This window comes from Sabethes cyaneus, chromosome 1 (genome assembly GCF_943734655.1).
Source record: "Sabethes cyaneus chromosome 1, idSabCyanKW18_F2, whole genome shotgun sequence".
NCBI classification, from domain to species: Eukaryota; Metazoa; Arthropoda; class Insecta; order Diptera; family Culicidae; genus Sabethes; species Sabethes cyaneus.
This window is the reverse complement of record NC_071353.1, coordinates 135725303-135749874: the sequence shown is the minus strand read 5'-3', so window position 1 is coordinate 135749874 and position 24572 is coordinate 135725303. Positions and strand designations below refer to the sequence as shown.

Genomic DNA, 24572 nt, shown 5'->3' with positions numbered 1-24572 from the left:
CCTTTACTATTCTCATTGTATATCAATGATTAACCTTTACATGTATTTTGATTGTACTAAAAAGACGAAAGAAGAAACTGAAAATCTCATTAATGACTGTTTGATAAATGTGGCCAGTTAGTCCAATGAAAATAGTTTGATTTTAAATGTTCAAAAAACACGAGCTACTTTCATAAATCTTTGTAGAAATACATCTATAGAGCTTAACATATTGCTGCACAATAATAGAATTATATTCTTAAATGAAGTTCTCAGTTTAGGAATAACCATTCAGAGTAACTTCGAATCGGTGGTAAAATATATGCTTCGTTACGATCACTCAGATGGAAAGCCAGGTGTCTGAGTTCTCGAACTAATGCTGTATAATTTAAACTAAAATGTTGAAAATAATCGATGTTTTTACTGTTTCACATCATTCTCACAAAGGGGGATGATGTACTGTAACAGTTTGTTAGATCATAAATTAACGAACTGTACCAAATTTTCACATAATTCCGTCAAACCGTTTTCAAACAAACCTTTTCATGTTCTCACGAATAACTTAACACATTGAACTGCGCTTAATTCATTTGTCTACATAAGGCAAGTTCTCAGCAACCGCACTAGGTTGTGTCGACAACTCATTAATTATTATTTCTCATCTCGTAAGAGTTTGGTTGCAAGTTGCAACAGAGTGCTCTATCCCCATTAGAGATGCCAATACCGGGAGGTATTTTGAAAACCGGGTTTTCGGTATTGATAAATGCAATACCGGTAAAACCGGTAAAAAACCGGTAAAAGTTAACTCTTGAAATTTCTATTTAAAAATCATATGATTTGAAGAAGATGCTTCCATAATCAACGATTCTCAATTTCTGTCACATAGTTAATTGACTAGTTCATTAAAAAGTAATATTTAACAATGCGAAGGGAATTTACCGTGTAATCTTTTAAACGAGAACAAATTTCAATGAAAAACTTCCGGAGCCAGAGAATCTTCATTCGGTCTCCACAGAGAAAGAAAGAATAATTCCTACTGATAAATTAGAAATGTTGCGTAGGAAAACCCTTGTTCAAGAGCTTTTAATAAGCAGCTTAGATACTGACATTTATGATAAATTATAACTGAAGTAGAAGTTGATTTAGTTCCTCTAACTGCTCGGTTTCTGAGTTCATTCAATTGACTTTTAAAATAATAAAACCTTGCAGAATTTTCTTATTAAAACATCCTTGAATCCTTGAAGAATATTACAAAGTCATTGCACATAATGGGGCTAATTATAAAACGAATAAATTTAAATATACGAACTCTCTCTGAAATTGTATCAATACAGTAACTCGAACAGCAGTTGTGCGATACTTGAAAGGTGTTCCGAGAGTAGTTTTAGAGTTCGTAGTTCGTAGAGTTTGCAATTTTTCCGGTACAGCAATTCGACAGCAGCCAAGGCTGGTTCTAGCAATGCGACAATTTCTTATTTCTTCATGAATTCCTCATCGCTTAAGTGAAGCGTATCCTTGTTTCTCAGCAACGAAAACAGTTCTGTTCAACGACCCCATCGACACCAGTAACAGAGGAGCTCAACATGCAAGATGGCATGATCTATCGATCTGTAGTGATTTGCGACTTCTGAGACGACTGAGAAATTGGCGACGAGTAGCCCATGGATTGGAACGAGTTGAATGGAGACGACTGCTTAAAAAGCATGAGGCACTCCGGCTCTATGCTGACAGCGGTGAGGTATTTCAGGGTTTTTCCTTTGGAGGAACTACATAATTGAGTTATTATTTGTAGAACCCTCAATCAGGAATTTAAGTTTCCCCGTGCTTTAAAAGTTTTACCAGCGATTCAGGCTTCTTGAGTTGTTATTTGATCATGCAAAAAAATACCGAAAATACCGGTTTTTGGTCTTGGGAAAACCGGTAATTCGGTATTGGAAAATAGCCCGGTAATACCGGTAAAACTGGTTTCGGTAAAACCGGTATAGCATCTCTAATCCCCATGTAGCAATGTTAACACAAACCACTCAATATGTTAAACTAATTCATTTTTTTCAATTTGCGCTCTTTCTAGTAGACAGTTAAGCATTATTAAGAAGTGCTATATTAAACTACTTAGTCAGAACAGTCGTAAAAATCAAGTTTCAAAAGTTAAATGGCGACAGAACAATAAAAATGACAATTGCAGTGTCCCTCAAGGAAGTGACTTGGAACTACATATTGCTTTTTATTATATTTTACAACAATTTCACTATACTATTACGAGTAGGTTGCAAACTCCTTTATGGTGGCGCTCTCGTCATCGCCGATCTGATTCCGACCGAAGTCAAGATGAATTGCCTAATTGTACGTTTTGAAAACGCAAGATGGTAGCGGCAGACATGGCTAACGACCTATTAGTTTACACCAGCGCAACCAATTATGTAATTTTCACCGGTCGAGGATTTTTTAACTTTATAAACAAGCACTTGAATGAATACTTCGTATTCATAAGGTGGTGGTAAAATAAAAGAAGAATGTGACCATGTCTTTTTCATGATGTGGAACTCGGACAACACAGAAAAAGATTCATATTTCTGTTTGAAAGAAAATAATCTTTTTGACACCAGAATAACTATCCTTTGAATAGCAATAGCCAGCCAGTGTCGTCGTTGTTGGCGAAGCAAATCTCACGTATGGAAAATGCCAAGACACTGTTCCTGGCGCTGGCTGTCTTCATTTGCTCGTAGGTACTTGCTGTTTGCGTACTGCACAACGAATAAATCAACGCGGAAGTCGCCCAACTAAACCAAAGTTTGCCATTACTGTCACATTCATCAAAAGCGGCCAGAGTGAAATCGGCGGGCAATTTTGGTCTCGACGTAGGACACATAATTGATACAATTGCAAGTCGAATGCGGCCGGCGACAAAACCGCTAGGGACACGGGAAGAAATGCAGTTTAGCATTGTGCCTGTGTCATTCGCTGTTTATATATCAGTGAATAACCATCAGATTTCCTAGGGTGTTTGGTGCACTACTCCACGTTAAATACAAACACACATTCTTCTGGGTTCACGGGATTGCCACTGCGACAGCTCGCGTGGTTTCAATTACGGTTCGCGAACGTCCTTAGAGTGCCACCATGTTGTTTGCAGCAAATAAATTGTATTCTTGCCAGACCGTGATAACCGGGCCCAAATCCGACAGCCAACGGACTTGGATACTGCGGAATTCATGACCGCCTGCCTGCCTATGACCAAACCGTCCGGCGGGTTTTCAAAACCGAACAGCATACGGTTGTTTGGTCCCCTTTGTGAGGTTGGTGCTGTTCGCTACAGAAGAGACCAGTCATATTCGTAATAAAATTACAGTAATTAATTAATTTTCAGTAGGTTCCGGTCGAACCATAATCCGGATATCATCTTCATTGCCCTTTGGTCGAACACAAAACCCACGGCGTCGCCGCCGGCCGGCGAGTTGATTTCTCTGCTGCGATAAACAACAACAACAATAACAACAACAACAGCCAACGACGGTCACCAAAAGTGCATCCCCGGCGAATGTTTATCAATTTTAAATTACTTTCATTCCATCAGGTCTTCCGGGATGAGGCACTACGATCCGTGCCAGAAGCGTTGGGTCCATCTTGTAGCGACTGCTGACTGGTATTTGAACCTGCCTAAAGTGGCCAGCGGCTTCAGCGTAATAATAGATTGAAACACCGTCCCATTCATGGTATAGGAGTTGGGTTTTGAAAATCGATTCCGAAGAAGCTGCATCCTCTCACGTTTGACTGATGCTACAAGTAGAATTCTACTGCCAAGATAATTGAAGCTGATTTTTAGTGATTCATTTTCTATTTTGAAATAGAAAACAAGAATTGCTTAAATTTTTTATTTAAACCGTTTTTCCGCTTATTTTCTGACGAGAATTTGAAGCTAACGCAAACCGCCACTGCGTTTCATTTGGTCCCTGCGAATGGTCCAATTTTGCACCATTTTTTCAAACATTTCAACTGGTATCCAACCAATAATAACACATGTAATCTAGGCTCACGATCTAGTGGGCTAATTTCCGGAGGCAAAACAAGAGATTAAATGTTCTTCAAACTCACCTCCAATTAGCGCATTGTTTCATGTGGTATGCTGCGCCGTCTTGATGAAACTAGTGGTCGGCCAGATCTGATGCTTGAATGAGGGGCGCAAAAAAGTCTGTAATAATCGACGGGCGGTAATTGACAGTCATGTGACGGCCTCCTTCTCCCCTAGGTTAACAGCCTAGAGCTCGTGCTGTATCAAGAACTAATCTTTATCGTACTCGGTCTGGAGCTACTCGTCACCAACTCATTGAGCGTCTTGTTACACACAAGTCGGCTTCAACCTAGTCAAGCCATCTAGCGTGTTTGGACCCATTACACCTGGTCCAGCCTCCGGCGTTGCGAAGTTTCTAGCAATGATGTCTGTTACGTAACGGTCCACGTAACGGTAACTTTGGTCTTCGTAAAGGTACGAGCCATTGATCTCGTCGCCTCATAAACTGCTTCTAACAGTGCATTTTTCTGACTGTATTGATAGTTCTTGTATTGTCTGTTTGACTGCTCATCATACCAAATGGGGTCATTTTGCTTGTTGAGGTATCCATTCAACCAGAGCTGAGTTTCGGCGCTAAAAACAATTTTTCGGTAAAAAAACGGATCTTCTTCAACTTCAACAACTACAAACCCACTCATCCAATATTTAATGCTAAGGCAGGTCTTTTGGATACAGTTCTTCTACTAAAATATTGAAACCATTATATACTGTTTAGTACGAAATACGGACCTAGCAAGTGCTGTTTCAATGAGTCTCCCTTTAACTAATTTTCCGCTTTTTCACTTGACGTCTTGTCCCACCCTAGGGGTACTATAAAACACTTTTGTTTCATTACTATTTTCTACCATTTTCTCCGTCCATTGGAGACTATTGTTATAAAAATTAGTTCCTGGCTTCATTGCATCGTGGTGAATGAAAATAAAATCATCGCGTTAGCGTTAATCATCTGTCGTAGTGGTGTTGATAGCGTACTATATGTTTAAATCCTGCTACAATCAAATCAAGGCGAACGTGCTAAACGCCTGCACATTAAAGCGAAGAGCTACAATGGTGGTCAATTCCACATAGGTCTTTATACTAAAACTGAGTAGGGAATAGTAACGCAAATCCTTTTACTCCGAGTGGTTATACCACTCTCTTTAAAGGGGGAGGTGTACCCACTGTGCTGTACACATTCAGTCACACGCCACAACCTAGGTCAAAACATGAACAAATCCAATTCTTTTCTGCACTAAATTACAATTCCAGACATCTCAGAGATAACACTTATGATGACATCCCATGTAAACAATCGCGTACAGTGACCTCGCGATTTGATAGCCATATAGTAAATATGTGATACAATTATGAATCCATAAGCAGGTACAAGCCACAAGCTTGGAGGTCTCTAATTTTAGTAGAAAGCACCAGAGAAAATATTCCGATTTTCACGAGCATTTTGTTGTTAAAGAAATCATCACTCTTCAGCTAGCCATCCTGAAAGATTTTTTGACGTAGGACTACGTCTTACGGCAAGTTTTGAGATAGGGCGTCATTCTAAGAAATCGAAAAATGTGAGCGTCACGAAAAATGATAGGTTTTGAGCGCCAATAGCTCAGCGGTTTTCCGAACGATTTTCAATATTCTTACACCAATCGATCGGAAAATCTTCTAAGAATTGACCCAAATGAAGAAAAGTATGGATTCTAGATGTTGAACTATTGAAAAATTGAAAATAATGAACCTATGTTTTACCAGAATTCTTGCTTCGTGATTTGTTGTTGGAAATGACGTCATCAAAGTAGAAATGCGTTTTCTCCGTTCGGCTTATAATTCAGTCAATTTTCAATAGATTTCCAAGATATTTACGCCAATTGATCGGAAAATCGATTTGGAAAATATTGAAAATACAGAAAACTATTGATTTTCAATGCGCGTCATTGAAAAAGTGAATTATTTTCATATTTTTGCCTTCCCTCGTCAGTGCTTCCCTAGCACGGATGACAGAAATATATACGATATAAGCTATGGGTTAAGCTTCCTAATGATTGTATTTAATTTACGCCCTATAAAATCCGATCGAAAATTGTTGAGTAGATGCTGAGCGTGTGTTGGAGCTGGAGCACTCGTTTTGCTGCCGTGAAGGAATATCTGGCTGCTGAAGTTCCGGAACTGGCAGGAAATATGCTGCTCGCGACAACGAAACGATCAGAATTGTCGTCGCTTGCAGCTGACCATCCACAACAACGAGGAGTTGAACAAATTGCTGTCCCGTGTCACCACTGCTCAGAGAAGTGTCTTTCCGAACATTCAAGCTGTTTTGTTGCTGCCCAAGAAGATGTTTAATAAAATGAAAGTTTTAGTAACATCTTTTGCATCTTCATATAAGAATTTGTTCATTCTTCAAAGAACCGTTCTAGGTAATTGATGAAACCTAGGAAACTTGGAACTTAGGGCTTTTCACTCGGTTTTCTTTAGCAACACAAATTTATCCATCACCAATGCTACAGTAATAATACGTAACGTAATTTGTCTTTGGCAGTAAAAGGCGAACGGCTCACTGGTGACCTTGCTCTTTTGTTCAGACTGAAATTGAAATGCTCTATTTTATTTTACGTACATGATAGAATGAAGGACCATGAAAAATAGGTGAGGCCGATTATTGTCGCTTGCTCTGGTACATAACACGAGGTAAGCCGGTAGGCTAATAGCATTATTTAAACGCTAGCTGAGCTACTGCCAACTGCCAATCGTTCGCCAGGGCAAACGAAAATCACGCTCGACTCGTGCACGTTTCCAGTTCCCGGCCGGTCGTTTCCATCGGCTAATGAGCGTGTGTTGGAGCTGGAGTGCAATATCTGGCTGCTGAAGTTTTGGAATTGACAGGAAATATGCTGCTCGCGACAACAAAACGACCAGAAGCATCCCACGTCACTTGCAGCTGGCCACTTGGAGTGGTATTTCACCGTGATTCGATTCCTGGTTAGCGGTTATCGGTACTCCAGTTTACCGAACAGAGAATTACGTTGAGTGCGTTAGTTTATTGCAAGCTGGAGTTATGATAATCAAACAATCGGTCCTTTCAAGGGCCACACAACGATTGAAGAGTTTATTATATTTTGTTGCCCAGTTAATACCATAATAACACAGGTAACGAGGGAAAAGTTGAATTTTTCGCCATTGCGGAAGACCAACAAATGACGGAAATAAGTTTTCTGGTCAAGGGCGACATTTTCTGCCACTTCCAAAACGTCTGCACGCTGTAAATGCTTTATCAGTGTTCTTTTGCAAGCCGCAGAAAAGTTGCGCAAAATTTTCAACTTTTTGAAAACTCTCGTGTACCGTCTACCGATTAACTGAGGAAAAGCACTATTCAACGTAGAAACAGATCATAAAAATTTATTTAGTGTTTGGTTTCGTTTTAATAAAATAGATTCAATCAATTCATGGATATAACTCCAAAATCGGTTGAGGATTGAATGTATACATTGTTACTACTTTGATAAATGTTGCGTATGTAGCTTGTATACATGAAGAATCTTAGTATTACATACATGGATACATCCTACTATCGCTACAAAGAGACTTGCGTGGTCCTACGTTACCCATGCGGTCGTGTCTTGTGCACAACCCCTCTGATTTTTTGATAAAAATGTGAGCAAATTTTCTAAGCAGTTCAGATGAAATATTACCTAAAAAAAAGTTTTTCATTGAACTGCGTCAATAATTTCGATGGGCACCACAAGGCTGTTATTAGGACCGTTTTCTTGTATATAAATTTTATTCAAAACGAAACATCCTTGCTTGAGGTCGTTGACGTTTTTTTTTGTTTATACTAGTCAGAGTTTATCATAGCTATCTTTCGAAAAATTTGGTTACTTTAAATAATTTAAACAAGTTTTATTCCAGCGCAAGTTGTCTTCTTCAAGAATACAATAAGTATAGATGAACTTATCGCGCTCTTGAAAAATCTTTGTCTTGTGCAAGAAATGTTAGGTTTATTAGCGCTTGCTGGTAACTTTCGATAAAATCATTGAAAATATGGCCAACTGTTTGGATTTGAACAATAACAATGAATACTTTTTTAAGTTTAAACGCGCGCTTGAAACGCTCAAAGCATTTTATTTGTATGTTTCAAGCATTTGATTTACGCTTAGAGCGTAACAAGCAAAGTGTAAACAAAGTCGAAGTTATGAAAAACGCAGATTTTATGCAGCATTGTAGAGAAACAATAATATACGTCGATTTATGGTATTAAACTCAATGTTTTTCACTTGCATTTAAATTACAATTTGAAAATTAACGGTTGCGGCACTAGTTTTTCGGCCTGTTTCTATTTTGGGCCTACCCTCTGTTCTCTTATGGGGCATCCTATGGGGAAAGTAATCACTAATTCTTACCAATATACTCTACTATGTTTGCACATTCATTTCGTGGTGTTAAATTGGTTCTCCAGGTACAGGTAACACGAAAACAGAGTAGGCCCAATAATTAGATGCATGCCGAAAATACCATCCAATGCCCTACTTGCAAATTTTCAAAGTGATATTCTTCATTGTTTATCTTTTGCTAGTTAAAGTCTAATCGCATTTTACTTCGCATTTTTTATCAATATTCTAGACAATAGACGAAGGAAAAATGTTTTAAGAAAGTTATGAAATTAAAGATGTTAACGTTTAGGCTATTACTTACTTAACTGGCCCAACGTCTTGCGACAAGACCTGCGCAATATAATTTCTCTATCTGTTTCGGTCCATGGCAACTGGTCTCCAGTTCCGCGGACACCCAGCGCTCGTCAGATCTCGCTCCACCTGCTCTTACCACCTCGCTCGCTGTGCCCCTCTTCGTCTTCGACCGGATTCGATGCGAAAACCATTTTTGCAGGATAGTTTTCCGGCATTCTAGCAACATGTCCTGCCCAACGTATCCATACAGCTTTTAACCACTTTCTGAATACTTGGTTCGCCGTAGAGACGCGCGAGCTCGTGGTTCATTCTTCGCCTCCATACACCGTTCTCTTGCACTTCGCTAAAGATGGTTCTTAGCACCCGCCGTTCGAAAACTCCGAGTGCTCGAAGGTCCTCTTCTAGCAGTGTCCACGTTTCGTGCCCGTAGAGGACAACCGGTCTAATTAGCGTTTTGTACAGTGTGCATTTTTTTACGGAGGCTCAGATTGTTCGACCGCAAGCGTTTGTGGAGTCCGTAGTAGGCCCGATTTCCGCTGATAATACGCCTTCTAATCTCACGGCTGGTATTGTTGGCCTCTGTTACCTGTGAGCCAAGGTATACGAACCGTTTAGGCTATTATTTTCTTTAAATAGTTTTGTGATTCCTAACGGCGCATGATATGTCGCCTGGCCGTTAGTTTAGTCGACTGAAACTCAAGAACAAAACATGTTTCTTTCCACAAGATATCTTTATTGAATAAGGGTTATACACTAAACAAAAACGGTCCTAATTAACAGTCTTGTGGTACCCATCGAAGGATACTTCAGATTCAGATATATGGTGTTTTCTGTTGCAGCTTTTACCGAAAACATTTTTGGGCACTTGGAAACAACCAACATATAGCGACCAGCATATACACTCTTCCGTCGAAGTGACACCGGGAAGGCGGACCACTCCGGGGGTACCGTTTTCTACCATCGGCATGGCAATTTGTTGCTAGTGACAATCACATTGCAACAATAACAAACGCGGAAGCAATTTGCACAGAATTTTTATTAGCTGAAGGCTGTTTGTTTACAAAACACTGAATTTTGCTCAGCCGTGTTCCACATTTATGATGGTGCTCTAAATTCCTGAGCAAATTACTGATTTTATTTCACCTTCTTGCTGTTATTGACGCAGTTGTCAACGCTCGCCCCACCATACCATGTTGCAGTTCACCCACCGCAAATGCGTTGTTTTTGTGAATTCATCATTATAACTGTATTTTTTCTTTGTAAGCCGCAACCAGTAGCGGATGAATTAATTATCGATGCATTATTCATACGCCAATTCATAAATAATTCAATTGACATTGTTGCACGGCCGGAGTGCTGTTCGTGTGAGTGGATATCGGTGAAGGAACTGCCAGACAGACGTGGCCATCAATTTCCGTTGAAAGGAACGCGTTCAAAAATTTTTTTCTTCTTTAAAGATTTTCTCATCCTGAATACAAGCAGAGTGTCAACTAAATAATGGCAAACGGTTTACAAATAATTCTAGTTCCTCTGCTTAAGTTAGATTTTCACTTGCTTCGAACGCTGCTAGGGCAGCTCGGATCCGGTCGACTGCGGCCTAAGTCAATTATTATCATATCTCTCCGCCGCCCCACGCGGCACGGTGGATGTCTCATACCGTTGCGCTCGCAAGCGACAGATTGCACGCCCACTGAAAAGTGTAAATAAGCTGATAGTAAGCAGCGCACTGCGCGAGACGGTGAACATTAACGTAAACGTCAAAGCAAAACAAACACCATTCACAAGAATAGAAGAAGATAGAGTCTGTATGCACTCCCGCCGGGGTGCGCACTGATCTGAGCCGATCGCTTCTGTTCGTGGTGCGGCCGAATAGTACAAGTCAGGATGGCCGAGCGGTCTAAGGCGCTACGTTCAGGTCGTAGTCTTCTCTGAAGGCGTGGGTTCGAATCCCACTTCTGACAAGATACTATTATTTTGCCACTGTCTGCCTGTGGCAGCTTCATTGAACTCCGAGCCTTTTGTTGCTGCAACGCAGCATAGCAAGTTTCGATGCGAGAAAATCACCAACGAAATGTCCGATTGTGTCTTATATTCAAACGGAAAATCCGGAAACCTATAGAGACGCACTATAATTTATCGAAAACTCACTTCCTCTGATTTTCCACAAGTATTTTCCGCGATTCATATATCATGTAGATGCGGCTTAATCGCATCGGACAAACTCCCGGCCGGTCGGCCGGGGCTGTGTATGTGCATTAATTCTGCAGCTGTTGATTAATTTTCTGTGATTTTTTCCTGATTAATTAAGTGCATATATGCATGCGCATAAATCGCGGGTTGGAAGCAGTAATGTTTTAAGTACTTTTTTGCCCTGTTAAAGTCCTACTTTTCACCGCGCTCTGCTCTGTGGTAGGTGGTATCAACTTCCTGACTGTCGTTCGAAAATTAAAACAAAAAAAAAAGATAAAGCAAAACAGGAACACCCACATTCAGAAATCGCCCGCCGGCAGGCATGAAAGATCGAATGGCCGAGATCAGCCTGAGCTTACCCCATTATCGTTCCGTGGCATTTTGCCGGGACAATTCCCGAACAACACAAACCTTTTGTATCTTTCGGTCGGGAGCAGGATTTTTATCGTTCCCGCAGCTCGTCGCCTGCTGCCGGGAATTCCGGGGCAGTACTTCTGAACTGCCCGCGGGTCAGGTTGTATAAATTATAATTGCGAATCAATTAATTACATGCATTATGAATGCTCGCATAATTAAATTTATGTGCGGATGATTACGTTCTTTTTGGCCAGAGGTTGGCGCTGCTGTTGGTGCCTCCTAGCAGGCAGCGGCGTGCAATGCCGATGGACGACGATTTTTCTCCCATTCGGAACAGATCGATCCGAGGAGGATGAGCTGTGGTCCGTTCCGTACCGTACTTACGTTATTGATGGCAGTTGTGAAAATGGCATCATTATTAATCGACAATTAAATGTGGAAGGTTACAATACCTGAAAAAGGAGAAATAAACAAGATTAACTTTTAATTATATACACAATCGTTTGCTTAAGTTTATGAAAAGCCAATAAAAAGCGACAACATTTCGGAAAAATTATCGTCCCGCAAAGTATGTCTGTTAAAAATAATGTATGATTGGATTGAAAGTTTGCGCAGGAGAGTTTTCTTTCCGCTGAACAATTTCTACTTTTCCCTGAAATTGATTCTTATTTTTATTTTCACAATATATTGTCTTTTTTACGATTCTGATTAAGATTATCGCGAGGAAATATATGCATTTCAAAGCATTTTTGCTTAGTAAGCTAATGATGAGTAGAAACGTTCAAACCTGTGATTGTTCCTTAGGTGCTTTTACAAAATGGTGTGAGAATTGTGCTGGGAAAATCGAAAACTTTGCAGGCTTCTGACGGTCTCATTTGCTACCTTGAAAAATGTTTGATAAATTTATCTACACTACACTGCACAACTGGATTGCAACAAAGTGCATTTTCTGTAACTGTAACTTCTATTACTTGTTCCGCAAGGAAGTAATTAATGGTCATTACTGTTCTCCATATCACGCTGAATTCATCAAATGATCTTTAGAGAATATGTGCTTTTTAATATTTTGAGTGAAAACGCTGAAATAACTGTGTGAAGTGTGCAAAAGATTGGATTTTTTGACGAAAGACTACGTCTTACGGCTAGATTTGGGATAGGGTGCCATATGTCATTCCAAAAAATCTTTCTCGAAAAGTGGTCAGATTTTGAACGCTAATAGCTTAGTGGTTTCTTGATCGATTTTCAATATTCTTACAGCAATCGATCGGAAAATCTTCTAAGAATTGACCCAAATGAAGAAAAGTATGGATTCTTGATGTTGAACTATTGAAAAAAATGAAGCTTTGTCCAACTGTAAATCCTCACTTCATGATTGGTTGCAAAAGACTCATAGTTTTAACGTATTTTTAGAAAAAAAGCGACGAAATCTCCCCGCCCCAACAGGTTGAAAATTCCTTGCAACGATTGAACCTTGACCAATTTGTGCTTGGGAATTGCGCCAGAAAGAGTGATAAAGTCCGCTCGTCCCAACAAAATTCCTTACGAACGCGATTAAACCTAGTCCAATTTGATATCTGTGCTTGGGAAGTACACCAGACTGCAAAACCACCCCTCTTCTTCAACCGGCGTTAGCGTTTAAACATTAAACCTTGTCCAATTTGATGACCTGAACGTAAGCAATTTTGTTGAAATGTAAAACTATCCCTTTCCTTCAATCGATATTACCTTTAAACATTATATCTAGTCCAAATTGATTTTCTGAAAGTGAAACATCACAGAATTGTATCCATAGGCTGCAAGGGTTTCTTCGGAACTGTTGTCTTGCTCGGAAACAGGGCTGAAGGGATATTTGCAGTAGTGGTTGGAGAATTCACGAAAAAATGAACATTTGAATCGACGAATGTCACTCATGAACATACACTATTCGCTTCTGTTGCCGGTGATGCATTTATTGGCATTTGACTTTATCAAGAGTATAGCTCATCGTGAACATCGCAAGTTCGTTCAAAAATTGAATATTGAACTTTGAATAGATATAATATACCCGAGAATGCCAGAAAGTTTCCTAAATAGTATTACTGTGAATAGAGAATAGTTTAAAGTAGTGTTCCAAGGTTTTGTTTTGCTAATGTGTTGAAATAAGTACCCAAATGAGTAGCAAAGCTAGGAATTTTTCACGAGGAGCACACGCATAATTTTGATAGATTTTTTCCAAACCTTCCATGAAAGGTTAAAAAAAACTGGATCATTAGTTTGATAATTTAAGGCCCCAGAGGAATCATTAAGCAATCAGAAGAACCACAAAGACTTGTTTGTTGGGGCTGAATTGGAGCAAAATTAAGATCAATTCCAATGCATAGCAATAGCGCAAAGGAGACGGATATTATCCAAGGTTATTAAATGGATTGTAAATTGTTGATCTCCTTTATATTGGAAATGACCAATTTTTTTTTTAAATTCTTCGCTTTCAGAACACATACTTTTAAACGTATATCCAAATTTGAAAAAAAAATTAATCTTTCAATAAGTTGAGTGATGAGTTTCCCATGGGTGTTTCTGCGGTTTGTTTATGGAAATCACCCAGAATTCTAGAATTCACGAAAAGTCAGGTTCCTTATAAGAGTGGGATTGTTCTATTGTGATAAACACATTCATATGCCTTATATCGTATGTATTGTTCAGTCATTAACCTTAGTAGATAATTAGATAATTAGTGGTGACTTTTCACAACTGCAAGAATATTAGGTAATTAGGACTGGATTATTCCGCAGCAGTTTTCACCAAACTTGTTGAAGAAATCATAGCTGAATTTACTCAACTTCGTCACTATTATTATAGCTGGGGCTCAAAACGGACGAACAATATTCCAGTTTCAGTTTGTGCCTTATTGATACCGTGAAACTGTCGTCGTCATCATCATAAAGCAAGGGCGACTCTTGCTGTTTCCAGAAGTCGTCTTAATTCAACTCGATCTTGGGCCGCTCGTCGCCAATATCCCAGGCGTCTTAGAAGTTGCAAGTTGCTTTCGATCTGGTCGAGCCTCTGTTCCTGGTGCCGGTGGACATGCTGGAGAGAACCGTTTTCGCCGCACTATCTCCCGGCATTATTACGACTACCGACTGTCATCAGATGTGCGAAAGGATTTTTTTCTAAAAATCATTGTCTCAACTCTCGCCGCGCTTCGAAGGGACTCGAGAGTGTCTACGAAACGCATCACTAGATCCAAAGTAGCTCTGATCCGGAAAGCCGTGTTCCTGCATTATCTGCCATAGTTGGTCTCGATCGACTGTATCGTACGCTGCTTTGAAGTCAATAAAAATGACATGTGTGGGCACGTTGTACTCCGCACACTTCTGTATTGGGCGATACGGTATAGATACCCGTGATATCGATACTCGAAGGCCCATATTGCGATATATTTCATCGATAATTGCGACGCCGATATTACGCTAAATCGACACTTTCATCCCGATATTGTTTTGATAAAGCGGGGTACGCAGCTGAAAAGATAAAGGTTGAATATGGGCAAAAAAAAGTGCTCAAGAAAGCAGGTTTTGATCATTTTTTCTTGCGCTGCTCTCTTTTCAGGTGTGTTCTAAGCATAATTCTCAAATTTACTTTATTGAAATTGACTCATTTTCGACATCATCATTTCTGACATCTCTGTTTACGTCAATCTAAGCATTGCTGCGAAGAAGAATTTGGTCAAGTATCGACGAGCGCGTAATGAGTTCGCCACGACCTTGAGGAGGAAAAAAATGCCAGAAGGAGACTTCCGGTAGAACTCAACAAAAATCGAAACGAAACAAGAGGAACGATCTCCAGCAAGCGTAGCCAACTCCTAGCCTTCGCAGACGACCTCGACATCATTAATAGAAACCTTAAGATGGTGGAGGTAATTTATGCCAGGCTTAAGACGAAGGCCTTCCACGGTCAGTGACTATTGACGGTGACTTAAACGTCTTTATAAGACTTGACCATCCTTTATCAAGGACTTCACAGCCGGTAGGGTACAGGACAGCTACGGGGCTAGGGCAACAATCCTACTGACTTTATCTAGCAGCACCGCCTAGCCGAGATTCGAACATACGACGACTGACTTGTTAGACCAGCATCGCACCTCGAAGCTAACTGGACGGTTAGATTCAACGACGTATTGTAGCTGGAAATCGAGCCTACTTTCCCTCCGCACGAGGCTTCGACTAAGAAGCATCTGCCGCCGCTAAAGATATACAAGTCGCTAATCAGACCGGCAGTCTTTTACGGACTGGAGCCAGTGAATTCCCTTTTTTTATTTAGCATTTCCAAGCCCCAGAATGCCACCTTAAGGTAAAGCTAATATTGATTCTTCACGAGCGATACATCGAGGATGTCGATAAAGCTGCGGAGTCAGTGTCGATATTCAATTATTGATACTTTCGAGAATTTTGCCCAATGCTCTGCAAGATCTGTCGGATCTAAAAAATTTGGTCTTTAGCTGGCCTGATGATTCCCTTCATGAACTTTGTGCTATTGGTGACAGCCGGTGAAACCGGATCTGGGAGCAGTAGTCGAGCCAACCACTTTTTTTGTAGATGAGACGAACAACTTCTGCCATCCGTTCCTCGAATAGCGTCTCCTCTTCCCAAATCTTGCAAATAACCTAGTGTAGACTCGTTGCCAACGTTTCTCGGCTATGTTTATGAAGCAGGCTAGACGATGCTTACCGATGGCTTTGTTGGTCTTCAGCAACTCAATTTCTCGTTTGCTCGGACATTACTGCCTTCCATAGGCACTCCAGAGGTGATTTCCAGTCCGGTTCCTTCCGCAACTTCGCCCCTGAGAGGTGTTCATCGAAGAACTGCTTTCACTTCGCACTCGTTTGTGATCAGATTCCCTCCCTCGTCCCTAAACAAGTCAGGTTTCGGTCAGGTTTACCGATCGTCATGTACCAGAGGTACATGCCAGGCATTAGCCAAACAGCAAGCCTTGGTTGACCCGCGAGCTTGTATACAAGAGAACTATTAGGGAATGCTTTAGGCGACATCTGCCGAGGAGAATTCAGCGTAATCTGAAGGTAAAACCGAACAGTTTTTGGAAGTATGTTAGCTATCATCGCAGCGTGAGGAATCGGGCCTTTCTTCAACTATGACCCTGTATGATGAGTTTGGTTGGGATCCTTAGTATATCTGCCAATTATTTGCTGATAATTTCGGATGAATGTTTTGCGATGAAGTGATCCTAGACGACCAAGTTAGTCAAGCTGCTTACAATGTTCCGCTAATGACTGGGGACAACATCGACGAAGTAATGATCTCTAGAGCCGCCTGAACGTTAGAATCCTCGACAAAGCCCGAACCAGATTGATATTCAGTCTGAGTTTTTGAAAAAGTACTTCGCCGACCTGCCTATTCCCCCCCTTCGGCTCGTGTTTAGAGGGGTATTTTCACTGCAATTTTACTGCAAACAATACCTAAGTGATGTTTCGTGCTCAAACAGACGTCACCTGTAGTGATTTGTCTGCAGCGTTCGACAATCAGTCATGCTATTGCAGCTGCAAAATTGGAAAGACTCAGTATCGGTGGAAGTGTGTTGCGTTGGCATTAGTTCCTATCTCGCAGGTCGTAAACTGATTGTGACGCGGATGAAAGTTTTCAATCTAATGCGTTTCCGGCCTCGTTTGAAATTCCACAAGGCAGTCATTTGGGACCGTGCATCTTCCTGCTGAACTTTAATGATGTCAACCACGTTCTTACAAGGCCCTAGTTTATCCTAAGCCGACGATCTGAAGATTTACTAGAGGATTCGCTTCGACCAAGGTCGATGCAATTTGTCTTCAACGAGAGCTTGACAGCTTTATGGATTGGTGTAACTTGAACTGTATGCTCATAAATCAGGAAATATGCTCCATTATTTATTGCTCTTGTCCGAATTCGTCAACCTGTGATTTTTAACTGCAAGCTCCATGGTAATGAAATCGAACGTATCGATCTCGGTATTATTTTGGACAGTCACTTATCGTATAGACGATACATAACATTTCCTACACTGTATCGAGGTCCAGAACACAGGCCGTGGTAGGGCGGAAATTGTTCTCCGTTCCATCCGAGTTCCTTAGAACAAATCTCTTCTGAATTCTTTCCATTCGTTGAACAAATACTGCTAGCGAAGTCTAGTTTGCTCCTGACGAGACCTTTGTAGATTGCTAGCATCGCAAAAGGTTCGTCTAGGTTACTAGTGAAAATAGTTTCAAGCTCTCATTGGTCACATTGTCAATGTGTCTAATGAAGGAAAACGTGCGGTCAAATGCTACCCTTAGGTGATAATTACAATAGACCGTTGTATTTTTATTAAAAGATGTGGCTTCCCGGTCTCGGATTCCTTATAAAATCTTTATTTGACATTTTCGGCTGACGTTTCGAAGATCTATGTATCCATCCTCGCAGCAACTATTATTATTAACAGTTATTTAACAATGTTCATCGTTACTTATAAAATTACATACAAAGTTAGTAATTGTTTTCTTAGATAAGTGTTGAGACGTAAACATTGGTTATTTTGTTTAACCCTCTCAGGGCTGCTTCGTTCAGTTTGACTCAATTTTGATTCATTTGACAGTACCGTCTCAGCCGAGCAAAATTTGACAAAATTATTTATGGGACACTCGTAGAACCAGTTATTATCTACAGTTTTGCTGAAAAAGTTTTACTGTATCTTTTGTATTTATGGTCCTACAATGCTAGTACCTTATTAGTGACCAAATGAACGTTCATTTAGTTAATAATGACGTAGACTTAATGGGAAAAAATATTCACATCGTCTGCGAAAATCAGAATATTGGCATGAGAGATAGCTTCAGGCAGTTTGATCATCAGAATCACGAACAGCAGTGGTCCCAAGCGACTACCTTGCGGTACTCCGGAGTGTACAGTAAACGGACATGGTTTGTTTCCACAAATTTGTTCTTGATAAATAAAATAAATGCTACGTTATTTCTGTTTTATATAAGCATATGAAGGAAATGATGGAAAATTGAAATTCATATAAAAATGTCTCTCAGTTGGCTTCGAGGTATGACGCTAGTCTAATAAGCCGGACGTCGTATGTTCGAATCTCGACTGGGCGAAGCTGTTAGAATCAATAGGATCGTAGCAACTGGTCCTGCAAATGTCCTGCACTCTAAGGTCAAGTTTCGATAACGGAATGTAGCACCTAGGCTTTGTTTTATCTATAAAAATGTATTTCTGTCGGTATGACCCTTATAGACTCGGAAACTACTGAATCGATCGGCGTGAAAATTTGTATGCAGAGATGTTTGGCCGGGGAAGGTTCTTTTGATTGCTCGAGCCCTCTCCCTCTCTGAAAGGGGGGGGGGGGGGTGAGGGGGGCTCTCATACAACCAAACCAACCAGAGATAACAATTGGGTCCTAAAGCCCTATGTCGTTTTTAGCTTGAATCGATGAGGTTAGGGTTAGGAACACATATTTTGATATTCAATTTTATATTTTTAGGCTATTGCCGTTAAAAACCTTTTTTTTTAATTTTGTGAAATTTTGAACAAAAAATAAACATTTGGGCAACCTTATATAGACAAACTATAGTTGTGCATGATTGTGTCAAGCGGTGTCTAGACAACACGAATTATAAAAAGAAACCATAGTATGTCTTGAAATGTCACGGAAAACTTTTTGTTTACCTTTCACGCTCATGTGATAGTGTGTCAAAAAGTCAAAAGTTGCAAAATCAGGAAATGGCTTGGCAATCGCGACCTAAAACATTTTCTGAGTTTACAGCACATTTTCCGGTTCCGGTCATCTTAGTTTAATTAAGGCCTTTGTCAAAATCAGCAATAAGCGTAGTGACTGCACTTGGTCACAGCGTGAATGGCTTCAGTTTTCGGATGCAACACCCGCCATCGAGATGCGACCGTGTTTGGTTAGAAACGCACAGAAATTTTTGGTCTGCCGTTCGCCCTACTGCTGATTCACGTCGGAGTAGCAGAACATACCAATCTGATTGATAATACGGTGCCAGTTTCGGTTGGCGTTTTTTTTTTTTTTTCATACTGTTCTGCGGGGTCGATTATACCGAGATTATACTGTTGGCCATCAGTTTGACATCGTTTAGTCATTCTTAGCGCAAACTAGATTTGGACAAAGTCTAGCACCGTGAATCGATGGATTGGAATACATTGCCCGAATCAAAACTTACTAGTACAAATTACCGATAACTAGTACAAATTTGATGTTCCACTTCCTCACGACCAGCAAAACGCAGACAAGCACAAGAGACAACTGCGAAGCTGTAACTGTCAAAACGATCAGCTGCTCTAATGTCAAACCAGAGTTGCCAGTGAGAAAAAGTTATCATTGTTGCCAGAAACGTGTTATTGTCGTTATGTCAAGGAAGATCTCTAATGTCAAGGGAGAATAAATTACAATATTTTTGTTTTTTAATTTTTTAGTGCTCTGCATCTTTTTTAAAAATAAAAAACTATACTCTGGTAGTCATAATGGGAAGCTTTATCGTTTCTTCTAAAAAAATCATCTTTTTATCACAAATTTTAGGACCCAATTATCCAGGCAACTAAAACACAAAATATGAATTTCTCGGGTAAGAAACAAGTTCTGCTAGAAGTTTGAACCCCTCTTTAGTCAAGAACCTAAGATGTTTGAGCTACTCTCAGTGCTACATTATGCACAAGAAGTTAATCTAAGGTTATGCAAGACAAAATTACGTTCAAACTGACAGGAAACGGCGTAGTTTGAAGATAAAATTTTCGTCTATGAAATTGCTTCTACACAGAAAGATAAGCCATGGTAGAAGCTACCGATCCGGGGGTTAAATTAAAAAGATTGCCATTTCTAACTAACGGTTTAGCACAGTTGTAAGAAACAAATGTTCTGTGAAAATCCATTTCATCAAGATCAAAGTATAAACTTCTCAAAAAAGTGCAAAACTTAACTGATACTTTGAATACATACGAAATTCACAGTTTACGTCATTTACCTCAATCTGTGGTGGTACGAAGTTTGCCGGCTACTGCTACTTATAAGCTTGCTTTAGTATAACGAAACTTGTTTACACATATTTGTGTGACGTAATTCACTCCAATAAATTTCTTTTCTTCATTTCCGGTTATTAACTATGAAATCTTTATATGCAACTGCACTGAAGTATAGTTAGATAAAACAAATTACGTGAGCGAGCGGTTCGAATTCTGGCTCATTAGGATTAATAATATTACAAGTAGCGGCTTAAAACAAAAGGCTCGTATTTAGGAGAAATAGTAACAAAGAAAAAACAGATCATAAAACATTCCGCTCTCGTAAAAGTGAAAGTAAAATTCCGTACCAAGTCAGTCTACTAATGTGACCAATTCTTGGGGTTGTAGTTACGATACGGGTACACCAAGAAGGTCCACTGTTTATGATCCACTGAAATCTGCGGAAAAAAAATCCACAAGTGTTAGACCAACAACAACAACAACAACAACAACAACAACAACAACAAAAAATGGACACAAATATAACACTCCTGCCGGTGCGGCGGCATTTTAACGGCTGACTGGTTTAAATGGTATAAGCAAAAAACAAAAACGAACGGATAATTTTAATGTTGATTGGGAACGATTATTATTGACCGATTCCGGCGGGATCCGGGTTTGTAAACCAGTTCAGTTTTGTCGATTTTTGCAGAAGTGCAAGAAGAAAAATAGTTGTAGGGTTCAGCTAATATTAAAAAAAGACCAAAAAATTAAATTATTATAAGTGTATAGTTTTCCTTTCACAAGGATACAATGTATTTACCTTTATTATTGTATGGACATTGAGTGTTATTATATTCAAGACTATTACCTAGATTACATTGGAAGCATCGTAAACTATCTTTAATTGGAATCGTGTTCTTAAGTATTTTAATCATGTTATGAGACTTCATTGAAAACGTACTATAAATAGGAGCTTATTCCATCTATTATCATGTTGTCCATATTTAATTGCCGCTGCATTTTATAACCACAAGCTGGTCACTTCTCTTAATAAAAGTAAAACGTTCCCTTTATTACTAAAAGAGGCACCTTTGTCTCAAGGCTGTTCGAGTTTTAATCTATATAAAACACGTCAACCGGTATAAAAAAAAAGAAAATTGGAACATGACATTCTAATTTGTTGACAAACAGGAAAAAACATGGCAGAAACTGTTTGCACGTTAATTTAAACCATTCTATTGGGCATGTAGTAGGTTGTAAATATAAAAAGTATAACTAGCTTTGTTTGTAAACGTGACGAAAACCTTAGTTCCTTAGTGGTTTTTGTCATGCCACTGCGCACTGCACTGCACTGTTGCCCAGCACGATCATTGACCATTTGAGGACCCCGCGGCAAATCATTCACAGCAAGCTAAAGCGCACTCAAGTTACGCCACAACTCAGGCGCTTTTTCTATTGGATTTACAATATGACAGTTCCTTTTATAGACAAAACAAAAGTTTGCCCAAATCCTACATCAGACTCAGTGGTTACAGCCTCAAGGAGCGGACCTCTGACATGACCTTTGCTTTTACGAAGTTTGTTTTACGGTAAAGCACTGCGGAGGGAGTCTCTATCGCAGTCTATCGCAGGACTTCGAGCAATAAAACATGCATGAAATCAATTTCACTTTGCTTGCAACCTACTGCACTGTGTGAGCAGCAGGGTAGCAACAAGGCCTAAGCCCGTTAGAAGTTTCCCTCCCTCGGCCACTTTGGCAGGACGGGCTCGGTGGCCGGTGCGAACACGAAAATCGGTTATGTTTCGTTTCGTTTCGTTTGCTTGCAAGTTGTTTCCCCATCCTCAGCGGTGTGACCCCAACGGTCTCGGAATCCAGACAGCAGAATCGAATCCCAAGTCACGAGTAGTTTGCTTTACACATCCTGCTGCCTGCCTGCCAGAGCCTGTCCTATCCGGGGGCAAAACTTTACCAAGTTGTTTGCCAAAACTATACCGGCAGCAAACGAATGGTTCACTACACTCAGGATTAAATGATCATTTTTAATTAAGTTTTAAAATACTTTTATGAAAACGGTACGTTTTGTTTCGTTTCTCTCTTTTGCAGCACTGACCACACTGGCGTTGGTGATGATGGCGGTGGTGGTCGAGTCCATATCCATTACGCCGGAAAATAATCACCACTACGGCGGAGCAGGCCCCGCAGGGGCCGGAAGGCCAGCCGAAGGAAACTATCCACTGCGCCGATATGCCACCCCCAAAGGCCAAGTTGGACGACCACCTTCTTTTGGCGGCGGCGGCGGCGGCGGTGGTGGAGGGGGAGGAGGAACAAGAGGAATCCGACCGGCAGGACCTGGTCCACATAAGCAGCCGCCGCCACGACTAATGTCTCGGGTGGACAACGGTGGCAACAGCATCAATAATAACAATGGAATCTCGCCGGTGTTTGCCAACCAAACGGCTGACCGAATCCGGCGGTTGATTCCCTACATGACGTTTTACATTCCGACGCCCAACGGTGACTACAGCTTGCCCATCAATCAGGCGTACAATTATATGCCCATCGTAAGTATAGGCGGGGTTGTTAAATGATCAAATTTTTACTATACTTGTTAAGTTGATTAGATTTGTAGTCTAAAAAGTCATTTTACAATAGCTATGCTATGGATACGAAGCAAAACCTAGACTCGAGCAAATAACTAAACAAAGTAAAATTAAATCTAATAAAAATAAATTAAACAAAGTATACACTATTACTTAGTAGACAATAGACCGTATGCATAAAATAGTTTGCTTGGCTTTTCCCGTGTGAAACTTATCCCTTTAAGGACGGTATGTTTTTTTTTACAATTTTTGCAACTTTTATATTTGGTGGGTCACTCGACTCACATTTAGTGTAGTCGTTTTAGCAAAACCTGCCATCACCTACCCACAATTGTGTGAGCCCCCCACCAGTGCTTAAAGGGTTATGGGAAAAATCCAAGTCCAATGTTTCAATGTTTAATCAACCAAATTACTACTTATACCTAGCCATAAATTAAACTTTCACTTTTGCATAAATGTCTCCCAATATGTGTTGATTCGTTTAATAGCACCTTCAACACAAGTTTTTTATTGTTTTCTATACAATATAGAATTTTTTTTATTGATTTTATTTTATTTGGTTTCACCATAAGCTTATATTTACGGTGTCTCTGTTTCATCATCTAGTCGGTACTTTCTATTCTTCTATTGTCTCTGTCTTTGATGTAAATTGAATTTGTCTGTTTTAGGAGCAACATAATAATGATTTAATAAAGATAATGACTCTGTCCAGCTTATTGATGACATGAAGAAAAATTTACGGTGAAGTCATTGACCATTTTGTATCAGCATTAAATTCAAAGCTCTTTTATTGTTCATTTGTATTCTAATTTCGTACATATTAAATTAGACGGATTTCCCGCTAACTCGTCTATGGGGTTGGCAGCACCCTTTCAGAATTCAATGAAACAATTTTGTGTGTGTAAAGAGCTCATGCAAATAAGCAACTTTGCATACTTGGTTTTTCCAAAATTGGTCTAGACTAACTTTTGGAAAGGGCTCAACTTTTTTCTCTAAAAATATAACTCGAAAACTATAGGACCTTCAAAAAAATTATCCACGAATGACTTTGAGTGATATTCTGAATTTTCATAAAAAATACCGAAAAAAATAAAAAATAAGCCGCCGATGCTGTGTGCAGACATTCTGCTACCCACACGCTCGCGCACACAAATCTTTCACGTCGTATTCATACTTACTTACTTCCTTATTCAGCCGAGAGCCGGGGTGACTCTTGTCGTATCAAGAATTCCTCTCCATTGTGCTCGATCCTGGGCTACTCGTCACCAATTCGTTGCGCGTCTCGACACACGCAAGTCGGCTTGAACCTGGTCGAGCCATCGTGCACGTTGAGCCCCTCTATTCCTGGTGCCGGTGGAGTTCTTGAAGAGAACGGATTTCACTACACAGTCGTCCGGCATCCTTGGGACGTGGCCGGCCCACCGTAGTCCCCCAACTTTCGCCAGGTGTACGATGGGAATCTCTCCAATCAGTGCCTGTAGCTCGTGATTCATAGGTCTCCGCTTTCCGTTTGCACTCCGCCAAAAATAGTCCGCAACACCTTTCGTCAAGTGCACGTATGTCTTCCGTAAGCAAAGTTACCATTTCAAGTCCGTAGAGGACTACCGGTCTGATTAGCGTTTTGTACATCGTCAGCTTTGTGCGGCGGCGTATGCTCCTTGATCGAAACGTCTTGCGAAGGGAAAAGTAGGCTCGATTTCCAGCTTGAATGCGTCGTTGGATCTCCTTACTCGTATTATTATC

At 40.2% G+C, this 24572-nt stretch overlaps 1 protein-coding gene and 1 non-coding gene across 2 annotated transcripts in view; one reads left to right on the top strand and one right to left on the bottom strand.

Moving 5' to 3' along the window:
• The window catches only part of LOC128732899 (uncharacterized), a 542040-nt gene that overhangs the window by 498223 nt on the left and 19245 nt on the right, over nt 1–24572 (bottom strand). The window lies entirely within an intron of this gene.
• On the top strand, nt 10591–10673 carry Trnal-cag (transfer RNA leucine (anticodon CAG)). Its single transcript has one exon. It is a non-coding gene; the product is annotated as a tRNA-Leu (tRNA).